Here is a 19,187-nt window from a genome sequence, read left to right as displayed (position 1 = left end):
AAGCTTGACATTATAGAGTCTAGATTTATTCATGCAGTTGGTGACTAATCATGACGATGTTGGAGAGACGTATTGTTGAAGTGATTTCCTTGCTAAATCATCCGAGCTAGCCAGGATTTGAACCTAGAATCTTCTGATCCGTAGTCAGACGCGTTATCCGTTACACCACTAGCCCTGTGATTTCCCTCTGGTATCTGCGACAACAGTATGGCCACATGCTTTTCTGAGTTCTGTGTTGTGATAGATTGGTGGAAGACTACATATCATATTTCCGCTCATTTCATCTACATTGTTATCTACTCACACATTAAAAAAAGAAGTGAAGATAGAGCGATTTTAAGCAACAACATTAAAGCTGGCATCGAAATAGAGTTGTTGCGGCAACACAGACAGTACGGTTAACTATATGATAACGGTCCCTCTGTTCATTGAGTGCTTTGTAATTGATCAGCACATCATTGCTTGTATACATATAACATTACACACGGGTAAAAACTATGTAGGGGGCACCCAGATTTGAACTAGGGACCTCTTGATCTGCAGTCAAATGCTCTACCACTGAGCTATACCCCCTGCATTGAATAGTTTTCAGTTGCACATTCAGTATCTGTGAAACTATTGTAGGACAATATTTTGTATTAACCACTATCCTAACCGTCACTTGATTCACCGCGCACTTCATTGATCTTATAGCAGAGTTGGAATTTTGAATATTGTGACAACAAATACTTACTTTGTCCTTCAGGGCCCAATTTTGTTTTTGAACTACAGAAGATCAGCAAGTAACACTAACAATTCCTACAAGACTCCAAGAAAGCTGTGAATGCTTGACATTATAGAGTCTAGATTTATTCATGCAGTTGGTGACTAATCATGACGATGTTGGAGAGACGTATTGTTGAAGTGATTTCCTTGCTAAAACATCCGAGCTAGCCAGGATTTGAACCTAGAATCTTCTGATCCGTAGTCAGACGCGTTATCCGTTGCGCCACTAGCCCTGTGATTTCCCTCTGGTATCTGCGACAACAGTATGGCCACATGCTTTTCTGAGTTCTGTGTTGTGATAGATTGGTGGAAGACTACATATCATATTTCCGCTCATTTCATCTACATTGTTATCTACTCACACATTAAAAAAAGAAGTGAAGATAGAGCGATTTTAAGCAACAACATTAAAGCTGGCATCGAAATAGAGTTGTTGCGGCAACACAGACAGTACGGTTAACTATATGATAAGGGTCCCTCTGTTCATTGAGTGCTTTGTAATTGATCAACACATCATTGCTTGTATACATATAACATTAAACACAGGTTCAAATTATGTAGGGGGCACCCAGATTTGAACTGGGGACCTCTTGATCTGCAGTCAAATGCTCTACCACTGAGCTATACCCCCTCTGGTAAGCTGCAATCAGTTGATTATAGAGTCTCTGGGACATTACTGCAGGGGAAAAACATGTTTATCTGTGTGGCCACAACGCTGAGTACTACCCACTATACTGAAACGGCCACAAGCGCTTCATTCTTATCGCAGAGTTGGAACTTTGATATTGTGTGACAACATATGTAGGAGCCATTTTATGGGTGTTGATGGCGTGTCAGTTTATTTAATTTATATGTATAGTGCAATACTATTTTAAACACTTGGTGGCGGGGTTTAGCTGCACCGGGTGTATAAAAGGGGTCATAGGTGACAGGAAAGGAAGGGACACACGAGGAAGAGAGCATACCGATTTCACCAGCCCGGCAGATGCTCACCACAACTATTGACTGTAATTAAACCTTGGTATATAAACGCTAAATAAAACATCATTATAAACTTGCAATAAAAATTGCTCCTGTGGGGATGTCCACAGTATTGAGTATGTAAGTCGCTTTGGATAAAAGCGTCTAACAAGTAACATGTAATGTAATAAACTGCACCAAAGGACCGGAAATTCATTTCTTTGTGTCTGCGTCTGGATCACTCTCCAACCCTCCTGTGTAGTAATGGCAAAGGGATATAGGACATTATAGAGTCCAGAGTTATTCATGCAGTTGGTGACTAATCATGACGATGTTGGAGAGACATATTGTTGAAGTGATTTCCTTGCTAAAACATCCGAGCTAGCCAGGATTTGAACCTAGAATCTTCTGATCCGTAGTCAGACGCGTTATCCGTTGCGCCACTAGCCCTGTAATTTACCGCTAGTATCTGCGTCAACAGTATGGCAAGATGTTTTTCTGAGTTCTGTGTTGTGATATATTGGTGGAAGACTGGATATTATATTTCCTCTCATTTAATCTACATTGTTTTCTTATCAGTTGATTATAGAGTCTCTGGGACATTACTGCAGGGGAAAACATGTTTATCTGTGTGGCCACAACGCTGAGTACTACCCACTATACTGAAACGGCCACAAGCGCTTCATTCTTATCGCAGAGTTGGAACTTTGATATTGTGTGACAACATACTTTAAAGGATTTTGTCATTCAGGGCCGAATTTTGTTTTTGAAAAAACAGATGATTAGCAAGTAATTCTAAAAAGCCCTACGAGCTTCCATGAATGCTGGGAATGCTTGACATTATAGGGTTCAGCCAGGGTTATTTATGCAGTTGGTTGAAAGCCCATTAACCCATAGTACCAGATGTTCAATGACTATTCATTTATAAATTGGAGAGATGTACTGTTGAAGTGATTTCTTGTCTAAAGGGATCCGAGCTAGCCAGGATTTGAACCTAGAATCTTCTGATCCGTAGTCACACGCGTTATCCGTTGCGCCACTAGCCCTGTGAATTCCCTGTGCCGTCTGTGTCAATGGTATGGCTAGATGTTTTTCTGAGTTTTGTGTTGTGATAGATTGGTGGAAGACTACATATCATATTTCCGCTCATTTCATCTACATTGTTATCTACTCACACATTAAAAAAAGAAGTGAAGATAGAGCGATTTTAAGCAACAACATTAAAGCTGGCATCGAAATAGAGTTGTTGCGGCAACACAGACAGTACGGTTAACTATATGATAACGGCCCATTTGTTCATTGAGTGCTTTGTAATTGATCAGCACATCATTGCTTGTATACATATAACATTACACGCGGGTACAAACTATGTAGGGGGCACCCAGATTTGAACTAGGGACCTCTTGATCTGCAGTCAAATGCTCTACCACTGAGCTATACCCCCTGCATTAAATAGTTTTCAGTTGCACATTCAGTATCTGTGAAACTATTGTAGGACAATATTTTTTATTAACCACGATCCTAACCGTCACTTGATTCACCGCGCACTTCATTGATCTTATAGCAGAGTTGGGATTTTGAATATTGTGACAACAAATACTTACTTTGTCCTTCAGGGCCCAATTTTGTTTTTGAACTACAGAAGATCAGCAAGTAACACTAACAATTCCTACAAGACTCCAAGAAAGCTGTGAATGCTTGACATTATAGAGTCTAGATTTATTCATGCAGTTGGTGACTAATCATGACGATGTTGGAGAGACGTATTGTTGAAGTGATTTCCTTGCTAAAACATCCGAGCTAGCCAGGATTTGAACCTAGAATCTTCTGATCCGTAGTCAGACGCGTTATCCGTTGCGCCACTAGCCCTGTGATTTCCCTCTGGTATCTGCGACAACAGTATGGTCACATGCTTTTCTGAGTTCTGTGTTGTGATAGATTGGTGGAAGACTGCATATCATATTTCCGCTCATTTCATCTACATTGTTATCTACTCACACATTAAAAAAAGAAGTGAAGATAGAGCGATTTTAAGCAACAACATTAAAGCTGGCATCGAAATAGAGTTGTTGCGGCAACACAGACAGTACGGTTAACTATATGATAAGGGTCCCTCTGTTCATTGAGTGCTTTGTAATTGATCAACACATCATTGCTTGTATACATATAACATTAAACACAGGTTCAAATTATGTAGGGGGCACCCAGATTTGAACTGGGGACCTCTTGATCTGCAGTCAAATGCTCTACCACTGAGCTATACCCCCTCTGGTAAGCTGCAATCAGTTGATTATAGAGTCTCTGGGACATTACTGCAGGGGAAAAACATGTTTATCTGTGTGGCCACAACGCTGAGTACTACCCACTATACTGAAACGGCCACAAGCGCTTCATTCTTATCGCAGAGTTGGAACTTTGATATTGTGTGACAACATACTTTAAAGGATTTTGTCATTCAGGGCCGAATTTTGTTTTTGAAAAAACAGATGATTAGCAAGTAATTCTAAAAAGCCCTACGAGCTTCCATGAATGCTGGGAATGCTTGACATTATAGGGTTCAGCCAGGGTTATTTATGCAGTTGGTTGAAAGCCCATTAACCCATAGTACCAGATGTTCAATGACTATTCATTTATAAATTGGAGAGATGTACTGTTGAAGTGATTTCTTGTCTAAAGGGATCCGAGCTAGCCAGGATTTGAACCTAGAATCTTCTGATCCGTAGTCAGACGCGTTATCCCGTTGCGCCACTAGCCCTGTGAAGTCTCTGTGCCGTCTGTGTCAATGGTATGGCTAGATGTTTTTCTGAGTTTTGTGTTGTGATAGATTGGTGGAAGACTTAATATTATATTTCCGCTCATTTCATCTACATTGTTATCTACTCACACATTAAAAAAAGAAGTGAAGATAGAGCGATTTTAAGCAACAACATTAAAGCTGGCATCGAAATAGAGTTGTTGCGGCAACACAGACAGTACGGTTAACTATATGATAACGGTCCCTCTGTTCATTGAGTGCTTTGTAATTGATCAGCACATCATTGCTTGTATACATATAACATTACACACGGGTAAAAACTATGTAGGGGGCACCCAGATTTGAACTAGGGACCTCTTGATCTGCAGTCAAATGCTCTACCACTGAGCTATACCCCCTCTGGTAAGCTGCAATCAGTTGATTATAGAGTCTCTGGGACATTACTGCAGGGGAAAAACATGTTTATCTGTGTGGCCACAACGCTGAGTACTACCCACTATACTGAAACGGCCACAAGCGCTTCATTCTTATCGCAGAGTTGGAACTTTGATATTGTGTGACAACATATGTAGGAGCCATTTTATGGGTGTTGATGGCGTGTCAGTTTATTTAATTTATATGTATAGTGCAATACTATTTTAAACACTTGGTGGCGGGGTTTAGCTGCACCGGGTGTATAAAAGGGGTCATAGGTGACAGGAAAGGAAGGGACACACGAGGAAGAGAGCATACCGATTTCACCAGCCCGGCAGATGCTCACCACAACTATTGACTGTAATTAAACCTTGGTATATAAACGCTAAATAAAACATCATTATAAACTTGCAATAAAAATTGCTCCTGTGGGGATGTCCACAGTATTGAGTATGTAAGTCGCTTTGGATAAAAGCGTCTAACAAGTAACATGTAATGTAATAAACTGCACCAAAGGACCGGAAATTCATTTCTTTGTGTCTGCGTCTGGATCACTCTCCAACCCTCCTGTGTAGTAATGACAAAGGGATATAGGACATTATAGAGTCCAGAGTTATTCATGCAGTTGGTGACTAATCATGACGATGTTGGAGAGACGTATTGTTGAAGTGATTTCCTTGCTAAAACATCCGAGCTAGCCAGGATTTGAACCTAGAATCTTCTGATCCGTAGTCAGACGCGTTATCCGTTGCGCCACTAGCCCTGTGATTTCCCTCTGGTATCTGCGACAACAGTATGGTCACATGCTTTTCTGAGTTCTGTGTTGTGATAGCTTGGTGGAAGACTACATATCATATTTCCGCTCATTTCATCTACATTGTTATCTACTCACACATTAAAAAAGAAGTGAAGATAGAGCGATTTTAAGCAAACAACATTAAAGCTGGCATCGAAATAGAGTTGTTGCGGCAACACAGACAGTACGGTTAACTATATGATAACGGCCCATTTGTTCATTGAGTGCTTTGTAATTGATCAGCACATCATTGCTTGTATACATATAACATTACACGCGGGTACAAACTATGTAGGGGGCACCCAGATTTGAACTAGGGACCTCTTGATCTGCAGTCAAATGCTCTACCACTGAGCTATACCCCCTGCATTAAATAATTTTCAGTTGCACATTCAGTATCTGTGAAACTATTGTAGGACAATATTTTTTATTAACCACGATCCTAACCGTCACTTGATTCACCGCGCACTTCATTGATCTTATAGCAGAGTTGGGATTTTGAATATTGTGACAACAAATACTTACTTTGTCCTTCAGGGCCCAATTTTGTTTTTGAACTACAGAAGATCAGCAAGTAACACTAACAATTCCTACAAGACTCCAAGAAAGCTGTGAATGCTTGACATTATAGAGTCTAGATGTATTCATGCAGTTGGTGACTAATCATGACGATGTTGGAGAGACGTATTGTTGAAGTGATTTCCTTGCTAAAACATCCGAGCTAGCCAGGATTTGAACTTAGAATCTTCTGATCCGTAGTCAGACGCGTTATCCGTTGCGCCACTAGCCCTGTGATTTCCCTCTGGTATCTGCGACAACAGTATGGTCACATACTTTTCTGAATTCTGTGTTGTGATAGATTGGTGGAAGACTGCATATCATATTTCCGCTCATTTCATCTACATTGTTATCTACTCACACATTAAAAAAAGAAGTGAAGATAGAGCGATTTTAAGCAACAACATTAAAGCTGGCATCGAAATAGAGTTGTTGCGGCAACACAGACAGTACGGTTAACTATATGATAAGGGTCCCTCTGTTCATTGAGTGCTTTGTAATTGATCAACACATCATTGCTTGTATACATATAACATTAAACACAGGTTCAAATTATGTAGGGGGCACCCAGATTTGAACTGGGGACCTCTTGATCTGCAGTCAAATGCTCTACCACTGAGCTATACCCCCTCTGGTAAGCTGCAATCAGTTGATTATAGAGTCTCTGGGACATTACTGCAGGGGAAAAACATGTTTATCTGTGTGGCCACAACGCTGAGTACTACCCACTATACTGAAACGGCCACAAGCGCTTCATTCTTATCGCAGAGTTGGAACTTTGATATTGTGTGACAACATATGTAGGAGCCATTTTATGGGTGTTGATGGCGTTGTCAGTTTATTTAATTTATATGTATAGTGCAATACTATTTTAAACACTTGGTGGCGGGGTTTAGCTGCACCGGGTGTATAAAAGGGGTCATAGGTGACAGGAAAGGAAGGGACACACGAGGAAGAGAGCATACCGATTTCACCAGCCCGGCAGATGCTCACCACAACTATTGACTGTAATTAAACCTTGGTATATAAACGCTAAATAAAACATCATTATAAACTTGCAATAAAATTGCTCCTGTGGGGATGTCCACAGTATTGAGTATGTAAGTCGCTCTGGATAAAAGCGTCTAACAAGTAACATGTAATGTAATAAACTGCACCAAAGGACCGGAAATTCATTTCTTTGTGTCTGCGTCTGGATCACTCTCCAACCCTCCTGTGTAGTAATGACAAAGGGATATAGGATATTATAGAGTCCAGAGTTATTCATGCAGTTGGTGACTAATCATGACGATGTTGGAGAGACATATTGTTGAAGTGATTTCCTTGCTAAAACTTTCCGAGCTAGCCAGGATTTGAACCTAGAATCTTCTGATCCGTAGTCAGACGCGTTATCCGTTGCGCCACTAGCCCTGTAATTTACCGCTAGTATCTGCGTCAACAGTATGGCAAGATGTTTTTCTGAGTTCTGTGTTGTGATATATTGGTGGAAGACTGGATATTATATTTCCTCTCATTTAATCTACATTGTTTTCTTATCAGTTGATTATAGAGTCTCTGGGACTAATCATGACGATGTTGGAGAGACGTATTGTTGAAGTGATTTCCTTGCTAAAACATCCGAGCTAGCCAGGATTTGAACCTAGAATCTTCTGATCCGTAGTCAGACGCGTTATCCGTTGCGCCACTAGCCCTGTGATTTCCCTCTGGTATCTGCGACAACAGTATGGCCACATGCTTTTCTGAGTTCTGTGTTGTGATAGCTTGGTGGAAGACTACATATCATATTTCCGCTCATTTCATCTACATTGTTATCTACTCACACATTAAAAAAAGAAGTGAAGATAGAGCGATTTTAAGCAACAACGTTAAAGCTGGCATCGAAATAGAGTTGTTGCGGCAACACAGACAGTACGGTTAACTATATGATAAGGGTCCCTCTGTTCATTGAGTGCTTTGTAATTGATCAGCACATCATTGCTTGTATACATATAACATTAAACACAGGTTCAAATTATGTAGGGGGCACCCAGATTTGAACTGGGGACCTCTTGATCTGCAGTCAAATGCTCTACCACTGAGCTATACCCCCTCTGGTAACCTGCTATCAGTTGATTATAGAATCTCTGGGACATTACTGCAGGGGAAAACATGTTTATCTGTGTGGCGACAACGCTGAGTACTACCCACTATACTGAAACGGCCACAAGCGCTTCATTCTTATCGCAGAGTTGGAACTTTGATATTGTGTGACAACATACTTTAAAGGATTTTGTCATTCAGGGCCGAATTTTGTTTTTGAAAAAACAGATGATTAGCAAGTAATTCTAAAAAGCCCTACGAGCTTCCATGAATGCTGGGAATGCTTGACATTATAGGGTTCAGCCAGGGTTATTTATGCAGTTGGTTGAAAGTCCATTAACCCATAGTACCAGATGTTCAATGACTATTCATTTATAAATTGGAGAGATGTACTGTTGAAGTGATTTCTTGTCTAAAGGGATCCGAGCTAGCCAGGATTTGAACCTAGAATCTTCTGATCCGTAGTCAGACGCGTTATCCGTTGCGCCACTAGCCCTGTGATTTCCCTCTGGTATCTGCGTCAACAGTATGGCCACATGCTTTTCTGAGTTCTGTGTTGTGATAGATTGGTGGAAGACTACATATCATATTTCCGCTCATTTCATCTACATTGTTATCTACTCACACATTAAAAAAAGAAGTGAAGATAGAGCGATTTTAAGCAACAACATTAAAGCTGGCATCGAAATAGAGTTGTTGCGGCAACACAGACAGTACGGTTAACTATATGATAACGGCCCATTTGTTCATTGAGTGCTTTGTAATTGATCAGCACATCATTGCTTGTATACATATAACATTACACGCGGGTACAAACTATGTAGGGGCACCCAGATTTGAACTAGGGACCTCTTGATCTGCAGTCAAATGCTCTACCACTGAGCTATACCCCCTGCATTACATAGTTTTCAGTTGCACATTCAGTATCTGTGAAACTATTGTAGGACAATATTTTTTATTAACCACTATCCTAACCGTCACTTGATTCACCGCGCACTTCATTGATCTTATAGCAGAGTTGGGATTTTGAATATTGTGACAACAAATACTTACTTTGTCCTTCAGGGCCCAATTTTGTTTTGAACTACAGAAGATCAGCAAGTAACACTAACAATTCCTATAAGACTCCAAGAAAGCTGTGAATGCTTGACATTATAGAGTCTAGATTTATTCATGCAGTTGGTGACCAATCATGACGATGTTGGAGAGACGTATTGTTGAAGTGATTCCTTGCTAAAACATCCGAGCTAGTGGGTTTTGAACCTAGAATCTTCTGATCCGTAGTCAGACGCTTTATCCGTTGCGCCACTAGCCCTGTAATTTACACACTAGTATCTGCGTCAACAGTATGGCAAGGTGTTTTTCTGAGTTCTGTGTTGTGATAGATTGGTGGAAGACTACATATCATATTTCCGCTCATTTCATCTACATTGTTATCTACTCACACATTAAAAAAAGAACGTGAAGATAGAGCGATTTTAAGCAACAACATTAAGCTGGCATCGAAATAGAGTTGTTGCGGCAACACAGGTTAACTATATGATAAGAGTCCCTCTGTTATTGAGTGCTTTGTAATTGATCAACACATCATTGCTTGTATACATATAACATTAAACACAGGTTCAAATTATGTAGGGGGCACCCAGATTTGAACTAGGGACCTCTTGATCTGCAGTCAAATGCTCTACCACTGAGCTATACCCCCTCTGGTAAGCTGCAATCAGTGATTATAGAGTCTCTGGGACATTACTGCAGGGGAAAAACATGTTTATCTGTGTGGCCACAACGCTGAGTACTACCCACTATACTGAAACGGCCACAAGCGCTTCATTCTTATAGCAGAAGTTGGAACTTGATATTGTGTGACACATATGTAGGACCATTTTATGGGTGTTGATGGCGTATCAGTTTATTTAATTTCTATGGTATAGTGCAATACTATTTTAAACACTTGGTGGCGGGGTTAGCTGCACCGGGTGTATAAAAGGGGTCATAGGTGACAGGAAAGGAAGGGACACACGAGGAAGAGAGCATACCGATTTCACCAGCCCGGCAGATGCTCACCACAACTATTGACTGTAATTAACCTTGGTATATAAACGCTAAATAAAACATCATTATAACTTGCAATAAAAATTGCTCCTGTGGGGATGTCCACAGTATTGAGTATGTAAGTCGCTTTGGATAAAAGCGTCTAACAAGTAACATGTAATGTAATAAACTGCACCAAAGGACCGGAAATTCATTTCTTTGTGTCCTGCGTCTGGATCACTCTCCACCCTCCTGTGTAGTAATGGCAAAGGGATATAGGACATTATAGAGTCCAGAGTTATTCATGCAGTTGGTGACTAATCATGACGATGTTGGAGAGACATATTGTTGAAGTGATTTCCTTGCTAAAACATCCGAGCTAGCCAGGATTTGAACCTAGAATCTTCTGATCCGTAGTCAGACGCGTTATCCGTTGCGCCACTAGCCCTGTAATTTACCGCTAGTATCTGCGTCAACAGTATGGCAAGATGTTTTTTCTGAGTTCTGTGTTTGTGATATATTGGTGGAAGACTGGATATTATATTTCCTCTCATTTAATCTACATTGTTTTCTTATCAGTTGATTATAGAGTCTCTGGGACATTACTGCAGGGGAAAACATGTTTATCTGTGTGGCCACAACGCTGAGTACTACCCACTATACTGAAACGGCCACAAGCGCTTCATTCTTATCGCCAGAGTTGGAACTTTGATATTGTGTGACAACATACTTTAAAGGATTTTGTCATTCAGGGCCGAATTTTGTTTTTTGAAAAAACAGTATGATTAGCAAGTAATTCTAAAAAGCCCTACGAGCTTCATGAATGCTGGGAATGCTTGACATTATAGGGTTCAGCCAGGGTTATTTATGCAGTTGGTTGAAAGCCCATTAACCCATAGTACCAGATGTTCAATGACTATTCATTTATAAATTGGAGAGATGTTACTGTTGAAGTGATTTCTTGTCTAAAGGGATCCGAGCTAGCCAGGATTTGAACCTAGAATCTTCTGATCCGTAGTCAGACGCGTTATCCGTTGCGCCACTAGCCCTGTGAATTCCCTGTGCCGTCTGTGTCAATGTATGGCTAGATGTTTTTCTGAGTTTTGTGTTGTGATAGATTGGTGGAAGACTTAATATTATATTTCCGCTCATTTCATCTACATTGTTATCTACTCACACATTAAAAAAAGAAGTGAACTAGAGCGATTTTTTTTTAAGCAACAACATTAAAGCTGGCATCGAAATAGAGTTGTTGCGGCCAACACAGACAGTACGGTTAACTATATGATAACGGCCCATTTGTTCATTGAGTGCTTTGTAATGATCAGCACATCATTGCTTGTATACATATAACATTACACGCGGGTAACAAACTATGTAGGGGGCATCCCAGATTTGAACTAGGGACCTCTTGATCTGCAGTCAAATGCTCTACCACTGAGCTATACCCCCTGCATTGAATAGTTGTTCAGTTGCACTTCAGTATCTGTGAAACTATTGTAGGACAATATTTTGTATTAACACGATCCTAACCGTCACTTGATTCACCGCGCACTTCATTGATCTTATAGCAGAGTTGGAATTTGAATATTGTGACAACAAATACTTACTTTGTCCTTCAGGGCCCCATTTGTTTTTGACTACAGAAGATCAGCAAAGTAACACTAACAATTCCTACAAGACTCCAAGAAAGCGGTGAATGCTTGACATTATAGAGTCTAGATTATTCATGCAGTTGGTGACTAATCATGACGATGTTGGAGAGGACGTATATGTTTGAAGTGATTTCCTCAGACGCGTTATCCGTTGCGCCACTAGCCCTGTGATTTCCCTCTGGTATCTGCGACAACAGTATGGCCAAATGCTTTTCTGAGTTCTGTGTTTGTGATAGATTGGTGGAAGACCTGCATATCATATTTCCGCTCATTTCATCTACATTGTTATCTACTCACACATTAAAAAAAGAAGTGAAGATAGAAGCTGATTTAAAGCAACAACATTAAAGCTGGCATCGAAATAGAGTTTGTTGCGGCAACACAGACAGTACGGGTTAACTATATGATAACGGTCCCTCTGTTCATTGAGTGCTTTGTATTGATCAACACATCATTGCTTGTATACATATAACATTAAACACAGTTTCAAATTATGTAGGGGGCACCCAGATTTGAACTGGGGACCTCTTGATCTGCAGTCAAATACTCTACCACTGAGCTATACCCCCTCTGGTAAGCTGCAATCAGTTGATTATAGAGTCTCTGGGACATCTGCAAGGGGAAAAACATGTTTATCTGTGTGGCCACAACGCTGAGTACTACCCACTATACTGAAAACGGCCACAAGCGCTTCATTCTTATAGCAGAGTTGCAACTTTGATATTGTGTGACACATATGTAGGAGCCATTTTATGGTGTTGATGGCGTGTCAGTTTATTTAATTTATATGTATAGTGCCAATACTATTTTAAACACTTGGTGGCGGGGTTAGCTGGCACCGGGTGTATAAAATGGGTCATAGGTGACAGGAAAGGAAGGGACACACGAGGAAGAGAGCATACCGATTTCACCAGCCCGGCAGATGCTCACCACAACTATTGACTGTATTAAACCTGGTATATAACGCTAAATAAAACATCATTATAAACTTGCTATAAAAATTGCTCCTGTGGGGATGTCCACAAGTATTGAGTATGTAAGTCGCTTTGGATAAAAGCGTCTAACAAGTAACATGTAATGTAATAAACTGCACCAAAGGACCGAAATTCTTTCTTTGTGTCTGCGTCTGGATCATTCTCCAACCCTCCTGTGTAGTAATGGCAAAGGGATATAGGACATTATAGAGTCCAGAGTTATTCATGCAGTTGGTGACTAATCATGACAATGTTGGAGAGACGTATTGTTGAAGTGATTTCCTTGCTAAAACATCCGAGCTAGCCAGGATTTGAACCTTGCGCCACTAGCCCTGTGACTTCATCAATCAATCAATCAATGTTTATTTATATAGCCCATATCACAAATGTTACATTTGTCTCAGTGGGTCTTCACAGTGTGTACAGAATATCAGTATGACAATACGACACCCTCTGTCCTTAGACCCTCACATCGTACAAGGAAAAACTTCCAAAGAAAACCCAGTTTAAGGGAAAAATGGGAGAAACCTCAGGGAGAGCAACAGAGGAGGGATCCCTCTCGCCAGGACGGACAGACGTGCAAAAGATGCCGTGTGTAAATTGAAAAGATAATACATTTGCAACATAGGTAGTCCAAATGTTTGGAAATGCATGTGTGTATAATAGGAAGATGAATCCACGAGGATATCCATCCAGGACTATGATCCAGGACCACAGCCACGACTCAAGATCCAGCGCTCGCGATCCAGGACACAGGACCGCAGGATCATCCATGACTCCGGATCCCAGCGTATATAGACACCAAAAGAAAGACATTTGGGGGAAGCTGGGTTAATCGGAACATGAGTGTACACGGGTATAGACCAGAGAGAAGGAAGAAAGTAATATGTCCCCGACAAACTAAGCCTATATCAGTAAAAACTAGGGGCTGAATCTAATCAGCCCCTAACTATAAGCTTTATCAAAAAGGAAGGTCTTAAGCGCACTCTTAAAAACGGATAGGGTGGTGACAGTTGGTGGACTAATCATGAGAGTTGGACGAGACGTATTGTTGCAATGTGATTTCCTTGCTAAACATCCGAGCTAGCCCATGATTTGAAACCTAGGAATGCCTTCTATCCGTAGTCAGACGCGTTATCCGTGCGCCACTAGCCATAGGTGATTTACCTCTGGTATCCTGCATCAACAGTATTGGCAACATGCTTTTTTGAGTTTTGTGTTTGTGATAGATTGGTGGAAGACTGCATATCATATTTCCGCTCATTTCATGCTACATTGTTATCTACTCAACACATTAAAAAAAGAAATGAAGATAGAGCGATTTAAAGCAGCAACAACAATAAAGCTAGCATCAGGTTCAAATTATGTAGGGGGGCACCCAGATTTGGCCTGGGGACCTCTTGATCTGCAGTCAAATGCTCTACCACTGAGCTATACCCCCCTCTGGTTACCTGCTATCAGTTGATTATTAGAGTCTCTGGGACATTACTGCAGGGGAAAAAACATGTTTATATCTGTGTGGCCACAACGCTGAGCACTACCCACTATACTGAAACGGCCACAAGCGCTTCATTCTTATAGCAGAGTTGGAACTTTGATAGTGTGTGACAACATATGTAGGAGCCATTTTATGGGTGTTGATGGCATGTCAGTTTATTTAATTTATATGTATAGTGCAATACTATTTTAAACACTTGGTGGCGGGGTTTAGCTGTACCGGGTGTATAAAAGGGGTCATAGGTGACAGGAAAGGACGAGACACAGGAGGAAGAGAGCATACCGATTTCACCAGCCCGGCAGATGCTCACCACAACTATTGACTGTAATTAAACCTTGGTATATAAACTAGTGCTGTCAAAATTATCGCGTTAACGGCGGTAATTAATTTTTTGAATTAATTGCGTTAAAATATTTAATGCATTTAACGCATGGGCAGAATGGCCCGCCCCATACGTGCCAACAGTGGCAGCACCAGGGTATGGCTGGGGTAGGCTACACCCATACCAAGAAATGGCTTAGCCCCACCATGAAAAATTATGTTAAAGTAAGCAAAATAAAGTCTGCCAACACGCGCGGAGTAAATTGCACAGACAGCAGTTAGTAAGATTGATTTCAGTAGCCACGGTTTTGAAATGTTTTGTCACATAGTGATCGTCTTCTCAATAGAACATCTTTGATAATGTCTTCTGGCCAATCAGAATCAAGATAACGGCGTGGTGTTGTTGCAGGAAGTCCCGACGGAGAATACTTTTGCTGTAGTACAGGGGTGCACATAACTGGTACGCAGGTTATGTGCGTAATCTGAAATGCGTAACGTCACTTGTGTCACAAAGTGCATTTGCATACCGACGTACTTGTGAAGCTTTTCCAGAAGGCGGTTAGATCACCGGACGACAGAGTCGGTCTCCGTTTGCACAGAGAGGGCTGCTGTTAACGTCGGTCTGTACAACGGAATTGTGCCAAAACTACGCCGACCGGCTGCGGAGGGAGACTCCCCCCATCACTGGAGAACTGCGCTAAAACAGCTGATCACAACGTTCACACTCTGTGGTCACGAAGTACTCCACTAGCCGCCGCCGCCCCCCCCTGTCGACTTTCCTGAAGTACTCCCCCGTTGATAGAAATCAACACGTAATGAATTAAGACCCCACGGTTTGATGATTGATAGGTGTGTGGGTTGTCTTTCATTTTGACACGCAGAAAAATGTTATAATAAACATAGATATTGTATGTTAAATGGATATATCCGCCTTCTTTCATTTATCTTTCCATTCCCAACAATGTACATAAATAAATGGCATATTTTGGATATAGTTCGAATGGTGATTAATCATGATTAATTAATTTTTAAGCTGTGATTAATCTGATTACAAATTGTAATCGTTTGACAGCCGTCTGCGTCTGGATCACTCTCCAACCCTCCTGTGTAGTAATGGCAAAGGGATATAGGACATTATAGAGTCCAGAGTTATTCATGCAGTTGGTGACTAATCATGACGATGTTGGAGAGACATATTGTTGAAGTGATTTCCTTGCTAAAACATCCGAGCTAGCCAGGATTTGAACCTAGAATCTTCTGATCCGTAGTCAGACGCGTTATCCGTTGCGCCACTAGCCCTGTAATTTACCGCTAGTATCTGCGTCAACAGTATGGCAAGATGTTTTTCTGAGTTCTGTGTTGTGATATATTGGTGGAAGACTGGATATTATATTTCCTCTCATTTAATCTACATTGTTTTCTTATCAGTTGATTATAGAGTCTCTGGGACATTACTGCAGGGGAAAACATGTTTATCTGTGTGGCCACAACGCTGAGTACTACCCACTATACTGAAACGGCCACAAGCGCTTCATTCTTATCGCAGAGTTGGAACTTTGATATTGTGTGACAACATACTTTAAAGGATTTTGTCATTCAGGGCCGAATTTTGTTTTTGAAAAAACAGATGATTAGCAAGTAATTCTAAAAAGCCCTACGAGCTTCCATGAATGCTGGGAATGCTTGACATTATAGGGTTCAGCCAGGGTTATTTATGCAGTTGGTTGAAAGCCCATTAACCCATAGTACCAGATGTTCAATGACTATTCATTTATAAATTGGAGAGATGTACTGTTGAAGTGATTTCTTGTCTAAAGGGATCCGAGCTAGCCAGGATTTGAACCTAGAATCTTCTGATCCGTAGTCAGACGCGTTATCCGTTGCGCCACTAGCCCTGTGAATTCCCTGTGCCGTCTGTGTCAATGGTATGGCTAGATGTTTTTCTGAGTTTTGTGTTGTGATAGATTGGTGGAAGACTACATATATATTTCCGCTCATTTCATCTACATTGTTATCTACTCACACATTAAAAAAGAAGTGAAGATAGAGCGATTTTAAGCAACAACATTAAAGCTGGCATCGAAATAGAGTTGTTGCGGCAACACAGACAGTACGGTTAACTATATGATAACGGCCCATTTGTTCATTGAGTGCTTTGTAATTGATCAGCACATCATTGCTTGTATACATATAACATTACACGCGGGTACAAACTATGTAGGGGGCACCCAGATTTGAACTAGGGACCTCTTGATCTGCAGTCAAATGCTCTACCACTGAGCTATACCCCCTGCATTAAATAGTTTTCAGTTGCACATTCAGTATCTGTGAAACTATTGTAGGACAATATTTTTTATTAACCACGATCCTAACCGTCACTTGATTCACCGCGCACTTCATTGATCTTATAGCAGAGTTGGGATTTTGAATATTGTGACAACAAATACTTACTTTGTCCTTCAGGGCCCAATTTTTTTTGAACTACAGAAGATCAGCAAGTAACACTAACAATTCCTACAAGACTCCAAGAAAGCTGTGAATGCTTGACATTATAGAGTCTAGATTTATTCATGCAGTTGGTGACTAATCATGACGATGTTGGAGAGACGTATTGTTGAAGTGATTTCCTTGCTAAAACATCCGAGCTAGCCAGGATTTGAACCTAGAATCTTCTGATCCGTAGTCAGACGCGTTATCCGTTGCGCCACTAGCCCTGTGATTTCCCTCTGGTATCTGCGACAACAGTATGGTCACATGCTTTTCTGAGTTCTGTGTTGTGATAGATTGGTGGAAGACTACATATCATATTTCCGCTCATTTCATCTACATTGTTATCTACTCACACATTAAAAAAAGAAGTGAAGATAGAGCGATTTTAAGCAACAACATTAAAGCTGGCATCGAAATAGAGTTGTTGCGGCAACACAGACAGTACGGTTAACTATATGATAAGGGTCCCTCTGTTCATTGAGTGCTTTGTAATTGATCAACACATCATTGCTTGTATACATATAACATTAAACACAGGTTCAAATTATGTAGGGGGCACCCAGATTTGAACTGGGGACCTCTTGATCTGCAGTCAAATGCTCTACCACTGAGCTATACCCCCTCTGGTAAGCTGCAATCAGTTGATTATAGAGTCTCTGGGACATTACTGCAGGGGAAAAACATGTTTATCTGTGTGGCCACAACGCTGAGTACTACCCACTATACTGAAACGGCCACAAGCGCTTCATTCTTATCGCAGAGTTGGAACTTTGATATTGTGTGACAACATACTTTAAAGGATTTTGTCATTCAGGGCCGAATTTTGTTTTGAAAAAACAGATGATTAGCAAGTAATTCTAAAAAGCCCTACGAGCTTCTGATGCTGGGAATGCTTGACATTATAGGGTTCAGCCAGGGTTATTTATGCAGTTGGTTGAAAGCCCTTAACCCATAGTACCAGATGTTCAATGGACTATTCATTATAAATTGGAGAGATGTACTGTTGAAGTGATTTGTCTAAAGGGATCCGAGCTAGCCAGGATTTGAACCTAGAATCTTCTGATCCGTAGTCAGACGCGTTATCCGTTGCGCCACTAGCCCTGTGAAGTCTCTGTGCCGTCTGTGTCAATGGTATGGCTAGATGTTTTCTGAGTTTTGTGTTGTGATAGATTGGTGGAAGACTTAATATATTTCCGCTCATTTCATCTACATTGTTATCTACTCACACATTAAAAAAAGAAGTGAAGATAGAGCGATTTTAAGCAACAACATTAAAGCTGGCATCGAAATAGAGTTGTTGCGGCAACACAGACAGTACGGTTAACTATATGATAACGGTCCCTCTGTTCATTGAGTGCTTTGTAATTGATCACATCATTGCTTGTATACATATAACATTACACAGGGTAAATATGTAGGGGGCACCCAGATTTGAACTAGGGACCTCTTGATCTGCAGTCAAATGCTCTACCACTGAGCTATACCCCCTCTGGTAAGCTGCAATCAGTTGATTATAGAGTCTCTGGGACATTACTGCAGGGGAAAAACATGTTTATCTGTGTGGCCACAACGCTGAGTACTACCCACTATACTGAAACGGCCACAAGCGCTTCATTCTTATCGCAGAGTTGGAACTTTGATATTGTGTGACAACATATGTAGGAGCCATTTTATGGGTGTTGATGGCGTGTCAGTTTATTTAATTTATATGTATAGTGCAATACTATTTTAAACACTTGGTGGCGGGGTTTAGCTGCACCGGGTGTATAAAAGGGGTCATAGGTGACAGGAAAGGAAGGGACACACGAGGAAGAGAGCATACCGATTTCACCAGCCCGGCAGATGCTCACCACAACTATTGACTGTAATTAAACCTTGGTATATAAACGCT

General features: G+C 40.9%; 1 protein-coding gene and 32 non-coding genes across 33 annotated transcripts in view; 1 reads left to right on the top strand and 32 right to left on the bottom strand.

The window, feature by feature from the left end:
* The window catches only part of cfap54 (cilia and flagella associated protein 54), a 78,546-nt gene that overhangs the window by 45,779 nt on the left and 13,580 nt on the right, over positions 1 to 19,187 (top strand). The gene's annotated exons all lie outside the window — the stretch shown is intronic.
* trnar-acg (transfer RNA arginine (anticodon ACG)) lies at positions 103 to 175 on the bottom strand. The gene has a single exon. It is a non-coding gene; the product is annotated as a tRNA-Arg (tRNA).
* Positions 502 to 573, bottom strand: trnac-gca (transfer RNA cysteine (anticodon GCA)). Its single transcript has one exon. It is a non-coding gene; the product is annotated as a tRNA-Cys (tRNA).
* On the bottom strand, positions 926 to 998 carry trnar-acg (transfer RNA arginine (anticodon ACG)). The gene has a single exon. It is a non-coding gene; the product is annotated as a tRNA-Arg (tRNA).
* trnac-gca (transfer RNA cysteine (anticodon GCA)) lies at positions 1,325 to 1,396 on the bottom strand. Its single transcript has one exon. It is a non-coding gene; the product is annotated as a tRNA-Cys (tRNA).
* On the bottom strand, positions 2,103 to 2,175 carry trnar-acg (transfer RNA arginine (anticodon ACG)). Its single transcript has one exon. It is a non-coding gene; the product is annotated as a tRNA-Arg (tRNA).
* trnac-gca (transfer RNA cysteine (anticodon GCA)) lies at positions 3,098 to 3,169 on the bottom strand. The gene has a single exon. It is a non-coding gene; the product is annotated as a tRNA-Cys (tRNA).
* trnar-acg (transfer RNA arginine (anticodon ACG)) lies at positions 3,522 to 3,594 on the bottom strand. Its single transcript has one exon. It is a non-coding gene; the product is annotated as a tRNA-Arg (tRNA).
* trnac-gca (transfer RNA cysteine (anticodon GCA)) lies at positions 3,921 to 3,992 on the bottom strand. The gene has a single exon. It is a non-coding gene; the product is annotated as a tRNA-Cys (tRNA).
* trnar-acg (transfer RNA arginine (anticodon ACG)) lies at positions 4,407 to 4,480 on the bottom strand. The gene has a single exon. It is a non-coding gene; the product is annotated as a tRNA-Arg (tRNA).
* On the bottom strand, positions 4,807 to 4,878 carry trnac-gca (transfer RNA cysteine (anticodon GCA)). The gene has a single exon. It is a non-coding gene; the product is annotated as a tRNA-Cys (tRNA).
* On the bottom strand, positions 5,585 to 5,657 carry trnar-acg (transfer RNA arginine (anticodon ACG)). Its single transcript has one exon. It is a non-coding gene; the product is annotated as a tRNA-Arg (tRNA).
* trnac-gca (transfer RNA cysteine (anticodon GCA)) lies at positions 5,984 to 6,055 on the bottom strand. Its single transcript has one exon. It is a non-coding gene; the product is annotated as a tRNA-Cys (tRNA).
* Positions 6,408 to 6,480, bottom strand: trnar-acg (transfer RNA arginine (anticodon ACG)). The gene has a single exon. It is a non-coding gene; the product is annotated as a tRNA-Arg (tRNA).
* trnac-gca (transfer RNA cysteine (anticodon GCA)) lies at positions 6,807 to 6,878 on the bottom strand. The gene has a single exon. It is a non-coding gene; the product is annotated as a tRNA-Cys (tRNA).
* trnar-acg (transfer RNA arginine (anticodon ACG)) lies at positions 7,586 to 7,658 on the bottom strand. Its single transcript has one exon. It is a non-coding gene; the product is annotated as a tRNA-Arg (tRNA).
* Positions 7,867 to 7,939, bottom strand: trnar-acg (transfer RNA arginine (anticodon ACG)). The gene has a single exon. It is a non-coding gene; the product is annotated as a tRNA-Arg (tRNA).
* Positions 8,266 to 8,337, bottom strand: trnac-gca (transfer RNA cysteine (anticodon GCA)). Its single transcript has one exon. It is a non-coding gene; the product is annotated as a tRNA-Cys (tRNA).
* On the bottom strand, positions 8,751 to 8,823 carry trnar-acg (transfer RNA arginine (anticodon ACG)). Its single transcript has one exon. It is a non-coding gene; the product is annotated as a tRNA-Arg (tRNA).
* Positions 9,149 to 9,220, bottom strand: trnac-gca (transfer RNA cysteine (anticodon GCA)). The gene has a single exon. It is a non-coding gene; the product is annotated as a tRNA-Cys (tRNA).
* On the bottom strand, positions 9,961 to 10,032 carry trnac-gca (transfer RNA cysteine (anticodon GCA)). The gene has a single exon. It is a non-coding gene; the product is annotated as a tRNA-Cys (tRNA).
* trnar-acg (transfer RNA arginine (anticodon ACG)) lies at positions 10,734 to 10,806 on the bottom strand. The gene has a single exon. It is a non-coding gene; the product is annotated as a tRNA-Arg (tRNA).
* trnar-acg (transfer RNA arginine (anticodon ACG)) lies at positions 11,335 to 11,407 on the bottom strand. The gene has a single exon. It is a non-coding gene; the product is annotated as a tRNA-Arg (tRNA).
* trnac-gca (transfer RNA cysteine (anticodon GCA)) lies at positions 11,738 to 11,810 on the bottom strand. The gene has a single exon. It is a non-coding gene; the product is annotated as a tRNA-Cys (tRNA).
* trnac-gca (transfer RNA cysteine (anticodon GCA)) lies at positions 12,511 to 12,582 on the bottom strand. Its single transcript has one exon. It is a non-coding gene; the product is annotated as a tRNA-Cys (tRNA).
* trnac-gca (transfer RNA cysteine (anticodon GCA)) lies at positions 14,357 to 14,428 on the bottom strand. Its single transcript has one exon. It is a non-coding gene; the product is annotated as a tRNA-Cys (tRNA).
* Positions 16,033 to 16,105, bottom strand: trnar-acg (transfer RNA arginine (anticodon ACG)). The gene has a single exon. It is a non-coding gene; the product is annotated as a tRNA-Arg (tRNA).
* trnar-acg (transfer RNA arginine (anticodon ACG)) lies at positions 16,629 to 16,701 on the bottom strand. Its single transcript has one exon. It is a non-coding gene; the product is annotated as a tRNA-Arg (tRNA).
* On the bottom strand, positions 17,026 to 17,097 carry trnac-gca (transfer RNA cysteine (anticodon GCA)). Its single transcript has one exon. It is a non-coding gene; the product is annotated as a tRNA-Cys (tRNA).
* Positions 17,448 to 17,520, bottom strand: trnar-acg (transfer RNA arginine (anticodon ACG)). The gene has a single exon. It is a non-coding gene; the product is annotated as a tRNA-Arg (tRNA).
* Positions 17,847 to 17,918, bottom strand: trnac-gca (transfer RNA cysteine (anticodon GCA)). Its single transcript has one exon. It is a non-coding gene; the product is annotated as a tRNA-Cys (tRNA).
* Positions 18,325 to 18,397, bottom strand: trnar-acg (transfer RNA arginine (anticodon ACG)). Its single transcript has one exon. It is a non-coding gene; the product is annotated as a tRNA-Arg (tRNA).
* On the bottom strand, positions 18,713 to 18,784 carry trnac-gca (transfer RNA cysteine (anticodon GCA)). The gene has a single exon. It is a non-coding gene; the product is annotated as a tRNA-Cys (tRNA).

Source organism: Pseudochaenichthys georgianus, chromosome 14, assembly GCF_902827115.2.
Source record: "Pseudochaenichthys georgianus chromosome 14, fPseGeo1.2, whole genome shotgun sequence".
Taxonomy (NCBI): domain Eukaryota; kingdom Metazoa; phylum Chordata; class Actinopteri; order Perciformes; family Channichthyidae; genus Pseudochaenichthys; species Pseudochaenichthys georgianus.
The sequence above is the reverse complement of the archived record's forward strand: the minus strand, read 5'-3'. Positions and strand labels throughout refer to the sequence as shown.